Raw genomic sequence first — 14,836 nt, 5'->3', positions numbered from 1 at the left:
GGCACCTCCTCTGGGGTTGTCAACTCAGACACCTCCTCTGGGGTTTACAACTCAGACACCTTCTCTGGGGTTATAAAGTCAGATGCACTAGACATCCCTCCTGGGGCGGAGACACTAGACACCGCTCCTGGGGCTGAGGCACTAGACACCGCTCCTGGGGCTGAGGCACTGGAGCCCCCTCCTGGGGCTGGCAACTCAGGCACCTCCTCTGGGGTTGGCAACTCAGACACCTCCTCTGGGGTTTGCAACTCAGACACCTTCTCTGGGGTTGGCAACTCAGACACCTTCTCTGGGGTTGGTAACTGAGATGCCTTCTCTGGGGTTGGCAATTCAGACACCTTCTCTGGGGTTATAAAGTCAGATGCCCTTTCTAGGGCTACAGGATCAGATGCCCTCTCTGGGGTTATGAAGTCAGATGCCCTTCCTAGGGCTGCAGCATCAGATGCCCCATCTGGGGCTACAAAGTCAGATGCCCTTACTAGGGCTGCAGAATTAGATGCCTCCTCTGGGGCTACAAAGTCAGATGCCCCCTCTGAGGCTACTAAGTCAGATGCCCCCTCTGGGGCTAGAGAATTGGATGCCCCCTCTGGGGCTGGAAAGTCTGGTGTCCCCACTGGGGCTGGAAAGTCAGATGCCCCTTCTGAGGCTGGCACATCAGTCACTGCTCTTGAGACCGAAACATCGGCTGCCCCTGCTGGGATTAACACATTGGATACCACTGTTAGAATTGTAACATCGGATACTCCTACTGTGGCTGGAACATCGATTTCCTCCCTTGCAACTGGAATCTTGGATACCCCCATTGAGGTTGGAATATTGGACACCTTGCTTACAGGTAGAACATCGGACACCCCTGCTGGTGTCTGAACATCAGATACCCTTGTTGGAGATGAAACATCAGATGCCCCTACTGGGGCTGGAACATTGAATCCCTCTCTTGCTGCTGGAACCTTGGATACCCCTGCTTGTGCTGGAACATCGGATACCCTTGTTGGAGGTGAAACTTCGGATACCCCTGTCGGGGTCTGAACATCGAATAATCCTTTTGGAGTCTGAGCATTAGATATCCTTGTTGGAATTGAATTATCGGATACCCCCACTGGTACTGAAACATCGAATATCTCTGCTTGGACTGAACAATCGGATACCTTTGCTGAGGCCAGGACATCGGATACTCCTTCTGGAGTTTGAATATCAGATACTCCACCTGAGACTGCAGAAACTGACTTCTCACTGACTTTGGGAGATTTTAATACTCTCTTTTGATTTCCAAAGCTGGAATTGGGTGCTCTTCTCACTGGACCCCAATCTTGAACTGAAGTTCCTTTTTGGGCAACTTCCTTAGCACTCCTTTTTGGAGTAGTGGGAACTGGAACTGAAGATGACATGCAAGGTAGTTCATTGCCATAAATGCTGTTACACTTGTCACCCTTCCTCGATTTGCAAAGAGAACAGTCTCTTATGAAATGATCGGAACCCCCACAATAAAGGCAAAGTTGAAATTCCTTGCGCTGCTGACGTTCAGCTTCTGACAGCTTGGGCCGTGGAAAACTCTGATACTTCTCCCTTTTCAGTACAGAGAAGGAGACCACAGTCTTTAAGGCTCCTAAATCAGCAAACTCCATAGTTTTATTATACTGAATTGGGGTTTTGTCAGGGCCAAAAGAAATGAGTTCTGGTAGGATCAGCATAATGTTGGTTAAAAGCTTTTGCAGCTGCTCTAGAATTTGCTGAAACATTCCCAGTTGTGCAGGATTCAATTTACTTGATAACTGGGAGGTCTGTGAGCAATTGTGATAAGTGGTCCCTTTAACTGAATTATGTAGAAGCAGGTTACCAGCAAAATCTTCAGCAGTGAGTGGAGGTATGCAGGGGTTAACAGAGTCTGAAAAAAACCACTGAGACTGAGAAGCCATGGTAAAACAATCAGCCAAATGTTGTAGAATACCTGCTTGTGTCATCTCAAATCTTTTCAGCACATTCATGAGACCCAGACTGGGGTCTGCCACTTGAGTCTGACCAGCATAGTCCATATTTTTGGTGCCTGAACAATCTGTCACAAATCCCGGATGGTTATGGATGCAACCTGTATTTGGGGAATGGCGTGACCTATTTCTGAGGCGCGGAGTCTAATGTGCCGGCCGTGTTCACCAGGGACCCTCGCAAGAGGGTATGGGCTTGGCTGCGTCCGACACACAGGTCGCGGCCCTCAGAGTAGGTTCCCTTATACAGGTGCTGGGTAATTCTGGATGAAGCAGAGAAGACGTATAGCTTAGATGACAGGCCGGGTAACAAACGAACTTAGACGGTACCAGGGAACAAGCGTAAACAGGTCACAGGGAATAGCTGAAGTCAAAACCAGATATCAGATGCAGTACCAAGGGTCAGGCAAAATCAGGGTCACAAACGAAGCCAAGGTCAGGAACAGGTTAATGGAATATCACAGGAACATTGGAGTCTGGTAAATGAGCCTGATAGCAGTGGTGGTATTCTGCACAAAGGAGCCACAGGTTAGAACTGATCTGTAGGAAGCAACACTTTGCTCAGGCACCAGTGGGAGGTCTCACAGGGGATATGAGTCTGCTGCAAGTCCCTGATATGCTGCTAAGGTCAGCTGAGGCAGGAGCACTCTCACTGTCAGAATGCTAAAAGCTGACATAGTGCATGATGGTGATGTCACTGCATGGTTCCCGAACAAGGTCAGGCAGAAATCCTGACCTGCAGCAAATAGCAAGGCAAGTCACACAAGTTGTGCAGAGTGTGACACATCAAGAATTTGCTGATGTTTTTAATGAACAAGCTGCTGACCAGTTGCCTCCCCATCATTCTTCCGACTGCAGCATTGATCTTGTCCCTGGAAAGATGCCTCCTCGAGGTCAGATTTACCCTCTTTCAGTGCCAGAGATGGTAGCTATGTCTGCTTACAGTAAAGAAATCCTTGCTAAAGGGTTCAACCGGCCATCTTCTTCACTGGCAGGGGCAGGTATTTTCTTGTTGAGAAAAAGGACGGAGGACTCAACAATATTACTGTTAAGAACCGGTATCCTCTACCACTCATCTCTGAATTATTTTATAAAGTCCGGGAGGCCTGCATCTTCATCAAGCTAGATCTCCATGGTGCTTATAATTTGATCCGCATCAAATTTGGAGATGAGTGGAAAACAGCGTTTAATATGCGAGATGGTCACTTTGAGTATTTGGTGATGCCCCTGCAGGCTTCCAGGGTTACTTCAATGACATTTTTAGGGATATCTTATACAAATTTGTAGTTGTTTATCTGGATGAAATACTAATCTTCTCCAAGGACCTACAGAGTCACCGATGCCAAGTCAAAGAAGTTTTGTCTCATCTTTGTGCCCATAGTCTTTATGGAAAGATTTCTAAGTGTGTGTTTGAACAGACCTTCATTCCATTCCTGGGGCACATCATTTCCGGAAGCTCTCTGCAGATGGACCCAGAGAAATGAAAGGCAATTCAAGATTGGCCTCAGCCAACGTCATTGAAGGCCATTCAGCGTTTTTTAGGCTTTTCTAATTATTACAGAAGATTTATTAAAGTTTTTTCTACAGTAGTTGCACCAATCACAGCCCTCCCTAAAAAAGGTTTGAACCCATCTCAATGACCATCTACAGCTATAGCCACTTTTCTAGCTCTTAAGTCAGCTTTTTCTATAGCTCCACTTTTATGTCAGCTGCAATTGGATAAACCTTTTATTCTGGAAGTAGATGCTTCTTTGGTTGGAGTTGGAACAATCTTGTTACAGGTTGCTGAAGACGGGAGGAACCATCCTTGTGGGTTCTTTTCATGCAAATTTTCTCAAGCCAAAAGGAACTATCCCATTGGAGATTAGGGGGCAAATTTATCAAAGGTCGATTTGATGGTCGATTTGAGGAGTGATTTAGCTCTTCTCAAATCGACTCAAATCAAATTGTGTCTAAACCGTCTTTCACTAGATTTACTATAGTTCAATTTGTTTTGCGATTTGCAAAACAAATTCGATTTGATTCGGTTTTGAACAGTAATTTGCAGTTCGATTTGACATGTTCATGTCCAAATCGAACAGCAAATCACACTTCAAACCGAACTGCAAATCCCCAACAGCATAGAACTGCTTCATGCTTTCACTTTCAGCATGAGCAGTTCGTTCTCGCACAGATACATGCAGATATCAGTGAGATGCCTGCATGTATCTGACTGTAATAAGTAAATAAAGAGTTAAAAGTAAAAAAAAATTACATGAGGTTCCCTCCCCAGAAGCAGAACCAGCCCTGGACTTTGCAAACCCAGTTCTGGTTGACTAAGTACAGGGAAAAAATGACGTAGGATGTCCCTCTACTTAGTACAACCAGCACTGGCCTATGGGAATCAGTGCTGGTTCTGGAATTACAGGGAAAAAGTTACGTAGGGTCTCCCTGTGTGCTCAGCAAGTGTCTAGCCATTGTGCAACAGAGCGTATTTCTATCGTTACCTGAGTACCTATCAAGTGCTATCTTGGGGTCTGAATCAGACCCCCTCGCAAGCGCATAGCACTTGCAAGCGGGTTGATGGTGGCCCAGTGCACACGTGTGGCACGTGCATGCGTGAGCCTCATAGCAAGTGAGAACTTCACTCACTCCAGGTCTCCAGACAAAAGGGGGCGGCTGTCGATGTTGATTGACAGCTCGCCCCATTTTGTAGGCGGGTGGGGGGGTGGATGCACAAATGGAGGCATTCCCTTAGGAACGCCTGCCGTTTGTGGGCGGCCCTACTGACATCACTCGTGATGTCAGTAGTGGACTTCCTGCTCTATTAGTGCAGGAAGTCCACTCCGCTTTGTGAGTGCTGAGACCCTACCACAGGGTCTCCTTGCAATGCTGATGGTCGCGATAATCACGACCATCTCCAGCCCGCTCACACAAGCTGTGGGTGGGCACCCACAGCTTAGTGATTGGGCAGGTAAAAAAAAAAAACCGCCCTGATTCAGAGCGAGCACTCGCAAACAGTGAGTGGCTCAGAATCAGGCCCTTGGTCCGCAATTGTCCGTTCGGACACCACACTGGAGTGTATTACCAGCGGCACCCCTTGGTGCAACTTTGCATCAAAACCACCTTCGTTGGGTATTATTACAAGTGCCATCTCTCGGCGCAAGTGTGCATCAAAAGACTTCTCCTGTATACAAATTACAGTCTCCTCATTGGTACAGTCTACTTCCACAGAAGTAGTTCTCCAGGGCCACAGTAGTAGGATCTGTATTCCCGTGGGTACCAGGCACCTGATCAAAGGACAGCGACCTGACAGCTGGGTGCAGCTAAATCCATATCCCGCTTGGAGGGGTCACTGGTGAACACCTCTCAGCTGGTTAGACTCCTCACTATTGGTCAGGTCTCACCAACATCGGGTTTTCGTGGATGAGGAGATCTTACATAAAGGCCCCACACATCCGGTCCCTTCCTCAGACCGGGACCTCAGCTTTCATCCCCTCAGTAGGGGAGTCCACACAGCAATTCGTGACAAGGGCCTTGTATAAACAGGCCAGAACAACTTGAGCAGGGAGATCAGGGCAGCTAAGAAATGCTTTACTGATAAGCTGATAAATAATTTTTCGACTAATGATCCTGTGTCTGTGTGGAGAGGCATGCAGGCTATTACATGTTATAAGAAGCCACCTATTCATGCTGCTATGAGCCGGAAATTGGCAGACGAGTTGAACATTTTTTATTGCAGGTTTGAAATTTTATTACTGATCCTTCTATAATTGCCCTACCTGAGACTAGGAGTTGTTCTTTTAGATTACAGGTAGGTCATGCGGAGGTGGCTAAGCTATTCAGAAGCCCAGGAAGATACCTGGTCCAGATGGCGTATCCCCATCTTTCTTGAAAGCTTGCGCTGAGCAGCTGGCCCCCGTTTTTTCCAAGGATCTTTGGAATTGTGTACAGTTCCTTCCTCTTTTAAATGTTCCACAATTGTTCCTGTACCTAAGATATCTGCCATTTCGGGTTTGAATGACTACAGACCAATCGCTTTGATGTCTGTGGTTATGAAAACTTTTGAACGTCTAGTACCGAACCAACTGAAAGTGACGGCAGGCCCTCACTTGGATTCCTTGCAATTTGGTGAATAGGTCAGTGGAGGATGCGGTCAGTATGGGGTTGCATCAAGTTCTGCGACATCTTGACCTACCTGGTACGTATGTGTGGGTCCTGTTCGTCGATTTCAGTTCGGCGTTCAATACGATTGTCCCAACGATATTGTACTCCAAATTGTTGCATTTGGGGGTTCCGGTATCTACCTGTGAATGGATAGTAGATTTCCTGACAGATAGGAAGCAGTATGTGAAAGTAGGGGAGGTCACTTCAAGTGCACGCAGGATTAGCACAGGTGCCTCCCTCTTCTCTTTGTATACCAATGACTGGTGAGCAATCTGTGAAGTTCTTGAAATTTGCGGATGACTCCACTGTTATTGGTTTGATGAAGGACCGGGACGAGTCCGCATTTAGAAAAGAGGTGGACCAGTTGGCCTGGTGGTGCTGCAGGAAATATCTAGAGTTAAATTTGCTTAAAACAGTAGATATGGTTGTGGACTTCAGGAGGAGTTCTGTTCCTGTGTCCCCACTTATGCTATTTGGTAATGCTATATCTGTTGCAGACTCCTTAAGTTTTTGGGGTCTATAATTTCGCAAGACCTTAAGTGGGGGCCCAATATTGATGTTATTGTCAAAAAAAGCCCAGTAAAGACTATACATTCTGCAGCAGCTTAAAAAGTTTAATCTCCACCAAGAGTTGCTGATTGTTTTTTACTCTGCTATAATCAAGTCTGTTATGTTCCTCAGTTATAGTTTCGTTTGAATCAGCATCCGAAAGAGATAAGCTTAGGCTCCAAAGGGTTGTGAGAACAGTGGAAAGGATTATTGGGGTTGGTCTCCCTTCAGTTCAGGAGTTATACTTGTTTAGGGCAAGAAAGCAGGCAATTAATATTGTAAGGAATCAGTCGCATCCTGGTTGTTCCCTGTTTAATCTGCTTCCGTCAGGCAGGCGCTATAGAGCAATGCCTACAAAAATTTCTAAGCATCATAATAGTTTCTTTCCACATGTTATTTGCTTGATGAACAACTGACGGGAGGATTTGCCTAGTTTCGTAGTAGTATTTTAAGAATAGGATATTTTCCTTTTACTGTCTGTTATCATTTATGTATTGTTTTTATGTTCTATGACTGGATTGTGAATTGTCATTTATGTGAGTTCTTGGCATGCAGTAAACCGGAGCTAAATTCGTGGTATACGGTTGTATACTTGGCCAATAAAGATGATTTTGATTCTGAGAGTAAGAAATGTTACTTTTATATGAAACAATAATTCATACAAATTTTAACCAATGCTACATTCATCACATTTGCATCTGTAAAGTTTGTAAAACGTTTGTAAATTTCTATTTTCCTTTATGCCATACACTGTATGCTACCTGCGCATACTGTGAGAGCTGAATCACTATCAGAATTCATATACATGCAATGCTATAACAAAAAAGGAAACATTTGAAGGATATGCTACATTTATAAATTAGAGCAAAGTACCTTTGTGAACCTAGCCAAGAATTTTAAAAAGGACATATAATTGAATAGCTGTCCAAATATAATTGGACATCTGTCCAAATACCCACTTACTTTCATTAGCATGGCTGAGAAAGTCTATCCTTCCAGAGCCATAAATACACTTAATTTACATCATCAATGTTAAAGAGGAATCTATTGTAAGAGATAAGCATCAAGTACAGAGTTTCAGAAACCCAGTAGAACACTACAGGACAGGATTAGAATGCGCAGCAAGGATTCAATCAATTTACAGAATATGAAAGGAACACAAATAGTGCTGCTGGCACGACTGCTGCCGCAATGACTGCTTTGTAAGCTGAGCAGGTAGAGCAATATACAATAAGTTACCTTTGGATTTTCATCTGAAAGAAAATGTAAATGCAGTTCGGCAACACAAAATATGGGCTAATTATTGAAATATTCAAAGCTTCCACAGTGATTTTTTTTTACAGCATTTTAAATTAATCTAAAATGTGAACACTTGTTGTTATTTAACCCCTTCAGGATAATGTGTCTTGTTCCATCCTTCACTTTTACCACAAATGTGTTTTTTATTAGATTTGAAAAATGTTTACAGGGACAATGGGCCTGATTCAGCAAGGAACGCACGGATGTAGACGCATGCAATCAGCGTTGTTCGTGGTCTGCGCATGCATCTGGGTCACAGTGCGCGTTCATGAACCGCTCACGGCATCCGCAAAAGCGATCGGAGTGAATACGCAGACCCAGGGAAAAGTGATTTGCAGGAAATGCCGTTTGCGGGTGGATATGGTGAGTGGTCCGCCAAACGCAGGCGTGCCAGTGCGTTCGCACCCCGTTATGGGGGCATGCATAAATTAGCCACTGAGATGCCTGATGCAGCCTGGCGTCCCTCTGCATGCTGGAAGTCTCTCAACTCCTGCGGCAGGGTCAGGTCTACCTTTAGTCTTCATGTGGCTCCAATGTTACTCGATGTTCCCGATGTTTTCTCAGTAGAGGATGAAGGGGGCGGCACTATGCAGTGTTGGGTGTCTGCATCTTTGTGTTGCGATTGCCGTGCATATGCATTCATTTGCATATTCTCGCAGCGGCCAGGGGCGTGTGTCTGCATCCGTTCTTTCCTTTCTGAATCAGTCCCAATGTGTACTTCCTTGTAGTAAAAAATTGGAAAAATATAATTTTTTAAATTATTATTTTGGATATTACAGGGGAAAATTAGCAAAAATATTAAATATATTTACAATTGGTTTCACCCCTTGTTATTTTATACAGGTATTGTAAGCATAGTTTAGTAGTATTAATTTTAATAGTAACACTGATAACAATACAGTGGAATATCTATAATAGTTGCAGTGTGTGCGGGGCACACGGGCACACCCTGCACCCATATTATTTTAACCTTACCGAAACGACACCCCCGGTGCAGGTTTCTGTGCATACCTATGATAAATTATAATAATAAAGTTAAAAAGCATATACTTTTGCAGCTTTGCAACTCTTTGTGGGCTTGTGGTCCTTGACAAAAATGTCCATACAGACAAAAATAAAAATGTCACTTCAAAATACAGCAAGCTAGCACATTCCAACCACCACCATTAGGAATTATAACATTTCCTCTGATATTTTGGTTATTGGAGCTCTCTTTATATCTTAAACTAGCATTTGTCTTCAGCTTCGCTCACGTGGATGTCTGTTAATGCTCAGCGGAACTAATTTTACAAAGATAGTAGTGGCATCTAATATTGTGATGTATATTTTGTATTGCAGACATTGATTACAAAATGTCCTTTGTAAACAATATTTGCAGTTTTTCCTTCAGGGATTAACACAAAAAGATGCTTGGTGCTACTAACTCATGAGCAAGCCACTTAACCTGCAGTAACACTAAAAGGTTGCAAGTAACATGACCAGCAACTCTATGATATGTAGTATTTGTCTTGGTGCACCATGTACTGGATTGACATGTATACTGCAACTTCATGAGTCAAGATAAGCTGCCTGAATTAGTGCTTAATATATAGTTGGATTTTCCTACTAAATAGATCTTGAGATACTCGTGTGTGTGTGTGTGTATATATATATATATATATATATATATTTAGAAATGACGGCGGCACTCACAGGACTTTGATAAAAAAGACTCACGACTCAGGAAGGTCAAAGTTCAACGTTTCAGTCTGGCGACTTTTATCAAGAACTAAAGAACAGAAGAAACAGTGCATACCTTTATACCCAGTGACATCCCATAATGACAATGTACCCCGCTCACCACGCCATAAAAGATGTCATCAGCACGGGACAGGGCGCTTGCATAATGATGCAACCGCGCACAGCGTGATTGCCGTGGTAAGTAACCAGGGCAACCAAACATAAATACACAGACATAACTCTGCAACGGAAGCATGCTGCCATCCCTGCTGCTATCAGCGCGCACTGGGGAGAGAGCATGCCAGCGCTATAACAAGGCAAACACCTTGATACCTTACGTAATAAGTCCCGGTGAGGTGGCAAAGCAAACAGTGAAATACAGATTAAAAGCAAATAAAGATACAGAAATAACTTTGTGTTACCTGTTGATTATAGCATCCAAATTTACATTCTAATAAGATATCATGTAATCAATGTGCTGCATGACAACATTTACACCATGTAACGTTTAAAATGATCACAGGTAAGTAACATATATAGCTGGTAATGTAGGCAATCAGACCCAAAAAAGTCAAACGTTTTATCAAGCTCACACAATAATGTGATGCCCAGTAATCCAACTATGCAAATGCTCATGGAAAAATAACTGCGTGGACTCATATCAATAACATAACTTCTGAATGGCCGAACTGATAAAATGAAACCCTAATGCTTTCTGTTACGTGGTTCTGACCTTGTCCCAATGAAGCTGGTGTGGAGCACGTAGCAAGTCACTAGGCACCGGCAGGTCCACCATGTAATGTGGCCTGATGGATCTATAAGCAACTCTGCATCGCCCATAACAAATAATAAACAAACTGCACAAATGGATGAATCCGATAAGAGTCCATCCACTGTGTGAATACAAGGAAAAGTGACAGCAAATGCAAATGGACTAACAACAGAAAAGGATAACTCTGTTTTACAGCACCAGGTATTCCTAGATGGTCTCCCATTCAAGTACTAGCCTGGCCTCCACTGCTTAGCTTCAAAGATCAGACGGTATAAGGCGTATCCAGTGTAGTATGGCTGTAGCAAAAGAATAATGAATCCAAGTGTGATAGTCCTGCATATGCCGAAAACCGAGACAACAATGAATCAACACACAGTAGATGGCTCCAAACAAATCAATACCACTCGGCATTGAAAAGAGAACAAACAAGATACAAGCATGAGGATTAGACATAGCAATGATGCAACTGGAGATGTGGGTAACTACTACCCTGTACGTGTAAATATGACTGCACTAAGTGGCAGTGATGAAAGGAAAACCTCAGAAGAAGCATGAAAAGGAAAGTTGCTCATTGAGACCAAATGGTGATATAGTGTTCATTTTATGAATCCAGAACGTTTCAAGTTGTAGCAGCTTCTTGTCCCTGTCCTCTCCTTGTTTATTAATGGGGACATGATCAATTAGTTTATACACCAGCGTAGATAATGAATGTCGGAAGTTCTTGAAGTGACGGGCCACTGGCTGGTCTATTTCCTTTCCTTCTAATGCTTGTCGAATTGCCGTGCGGTGTTGTGCCATTCTAATTCTGGCAGTACAAGTAGTCTTCCCAATATAAGCCAGTCCACAAGGACACCGGATCATATACACCACACATTTGGTATTACAAGTTAGTGTATGTCTGATGGGGAAACATTTTCCCGAGTGTGGGTGTACCACATCTGGGCCGGTTTCCATGAAACTGCATGTCGTGCACCCAGTGCACCGATAGCATCCTGGTTTTTTGGATAAGAAATGTTGTTCAGGGATAACGGGACCATAGTTGATATCGTTGTGGACAATCTTTCAAATTTTTCCCTCGTTTGTAGCCCAGCATGATCCTTGAATTTTTTAATGACTTGATGGAATTGTCAGTGTTGATTAACGGCCAAAGACGTTTGGCGGTAGTGTTGATGAATTTGCTGGCAACATTGTGTTGATTAACGAATAACATCGTGTCCGTTTTGTTATTTGTTATTTTATTCACTCTGCCTGTCACTCCATGTGCTGAAATTGCCTTGGATTTGGCCGCAATAAGATCCTTATGTCTATACCCACGTTGTACAAACTTGGTTACCATGTGATCAATTTCCTGTTCAGCTTGAACTGGATCACTGGTGATTCTCAGAGCACGCAAGAACTGAGAATATGGGAGACTTCTTTTCAGCGATGCGGGGTGATGGCTCTGTGCATGCAGTAAGGTGTTGCTGTCGGTTGGTTTGTGGTAAATGGAGGTCTGGAAATCGGAGCCAGACCAATAAATATTTATATCCAAAAAATGCACATTGCTGTGACTTTGTTCATGAGTAAAAGTAATATATTGATGCATAGTATTGATCTTGGACATGACCGAGATAAATTCCACTTCAGTACCGGACCACAGAACCAATATATCGTCGATATATCTAACAAAGAAAATTAAGGATTTGTTAAAATCCGGATTGTGGAGAAAAAGTTCTTTTTCAACAAAAAACATATAAATGTTAGCGAACGAAGGTGCCACATGGGAACCCATGGCACAACCCTTCTTCTGAAGAAAAAATTTATCATCAAAAAGAAAATAGTTATTATTCAAAGTCTGTTTCAATAGACACAGGAAAAAATCTATATTGGGGCCCTTATAATTAGAGTGTGATCTCAGAAAGGCACCCATATAGTCACAACCTTCTTGTTGTGGTATACTGGTATAAAGAGAATTAACGTCTATAGTGCACAATAATAAATCATGTGGTAGATTGTTCAAACTGTGTAATTTATCCAGAAGAGTATTCGAATCTTTCAAGAATGTGGGTTCGAGGGAAATGAGGGGTTGTAAAAAAGAATCTAAATATTTGGACATGTTACTGTAGAGACTATCTCTAGCTGAGATTATGGGACGGCCAGGTGGTGTAGATACTGATTTATGAATCTTTGGTAGTGTGTAAAGTAGTGGAACAACAGGTTTGTCTGTCATGAGATACTCCTTGATGTCCTTGTTAATATACCCCTGTTCATGGGCCTGTGTTAAGCTGTCATCAAGTTGTTTTTTAAAGGACAGGGTGGGATCATGGGTGAGAGGAGTGTATGTGTTGTCATCATTTAACTGTTGATAGATTTCACCACTGTAAAGTGCTCTATTCTGGATAACAATGGCACCCAATTTGTCAGCTGAATGGATAATTATGGAATTGTCCTTACCCAAAGAGATCATTGCATTATATTCATCCTTAGATAAATTGTGTCAAACAGGTGTCATCCCTTTGAATTGAGAACTTACCTCATGATCTAACATTCTAATAAAGCTCTTGATTGAGGCATTACTAGAAGGCGGATCAAAGGAGGAAGTTTTTTTTTAAAATGAACTGGGGGTTGTAGTGGGTATGGAATCTGAATTACTGAAGAACTCCTTGAGTTTCAAACTTCTATTTAATCTCCATAGATCTTTCCAATGGAAGCTGTTAAAGGAACATGTGGGAATAAATGTAAGTCCTCTTTGTAATAATCTGGATTCTGCCATGGTAAGAATGCGGGAGGATAAATTAATAATTACGTTTTCTTTTTGTACACCCGTCTGCCTCGACCCCTGTTTCCCACGTCGGGTACGGGATCGTTTCCTTTTTGTGCTCGTGTGGCTACCCCTAAAGGGGGGCGTTGTGTAATTGGGAGTACAGAAGAAGGGAGATCCTGGTCACTTTGGGATTCTTATTGAGAACGAGTACACGCTGGCTCCATACTAAGACCCCTGATGTGCCTGTTTTTTAATTGATGAAGGTACTTTTAATACTTATCTTCAATATTCAGATATTTCTAAAATACTACACCAGAGAGCGCCTTTTCTCACCTCCTTTTTTAGAATATATATATATATATTTATATATGTATATATATATATATATATATATATATATATATACAAATGTAAAAGACCAGCACTCCTTCTATACTGATACTACTTGCCCTTGTGCCTTTCCTGGTATCACTTATGAGCCCTATAATACAAATTCAATCATGGCAGCACTCACAGTTCCCCTAACAAGACAATGACTGTAGACAACCTTGATAATGGTTGAATAAACCAAAACGTCGAACAGAATGACACAGTTGTCTACAGTTATTTTCTCATGAGTGCCGCCATGATTGCATTTGTGCATATATATATATATTATATACATATAGTCAGTTTGGAATTGAGGAGCCTGTGCAAATCCCGATAAAAAACATTTTTGTCTCCATAGTTCACAAACAGTTCCTAAAAGTATATATGTCCCCCCAAAAAATATTTATATACATCTTTAGTTTATTGCTCCTCTCCCAGATGTCACATTGAGATAATACATACCTCAGTCTCTTTGTAGGTCACTAAGCTATACAATATTGAAAATGCTTCCCGTAGTTTTTGCATGATGCCAGAACAAACAGACAGACAAACAAAATTCTGAAAAAAAAAAAAAATAGTTTCCATAGTTCATATACAGTCCCAAGGAGTACATTTCTGCAAAAAAATTCAGTGTGCAGACACAACCATTACAACTTTATTATAAGTATAGATTACTGAAGGCAGTAAAGGACATTAATACAATCATTTATTTGAAGTGTCATAACTTTAGATTTTGATTTTTTTCACTTACTGTACTTTATTATTAATATTCTGCTTCAAAATACTTCAAGATAGCACAAAAAGTTATCTTAGTGAAAATAAGAGTAAAAGTCTTATTATGAGTAGAGATGTGTTCGGTTTCACTTTGTTCTATTCACCAAATTAGTGCAAGTTTGGATTTATCTTATTGGCTGTCTATAACACATGAGAGCCAGATAGCCAATAAGATGCCGTTTTTCAGATCCAAACGTACAGATAGGTTCTCGCTCATCTTACCTCTATACGCCGTTTAGTGTGAAAATCTAGTTGCATTATGTATGCCCGTGGCTGACCGCAGGGTGCCGTTTCAGTCATAGTAAGGCGTATTGATTCGCAGCTTCATGTACTGAGATGCCGGCAAGTGCAACACTGATATTCGTCCACCAGGTGTCACTTTTAAAAAACGCCATTGCGCATATTTGAAGTTTCCAATGTATTGCTGCTTTCTGTGCAAGAACTACTTTTTTGGATGCTTTTTTTTATTCCCGTCTCCAATAT

General features: G+C 42.3%; 1 pseudogene; it reads right to left on the bottom strand.

Annotated features, from left to right (window-relative positions):
* Window positions 1-10,653: 10,653 nt before the first annotated feature.
* Window positions 10,654-10,771, bottom strand: LOC148538001 (5S ribosomal RNA; annotated as a pseudogene).
* Window positions 10,772-14,836: the final 4,065 nt, after the last annotated feature.

Source organism: Taudactylus pleione, unplaced genomic scaffold (assembly GCF_031769625.1).
Source record: "Taudactylus pleione unplaced genomic scaffold, aTauple2 ptg000041l, whole genome shotgun sequence".
NCBI classification, from domain to species: Eukaryota; Metazoa; Chordata; class Amphibia; order Anura; family Myobatrachidae; genus Taudactylus; species Taudactylus pleione.
Note: the sequence above shows the minus strand (reverse complement) of the source record. Positions and strands in the feature narration are given on the sequence as shown.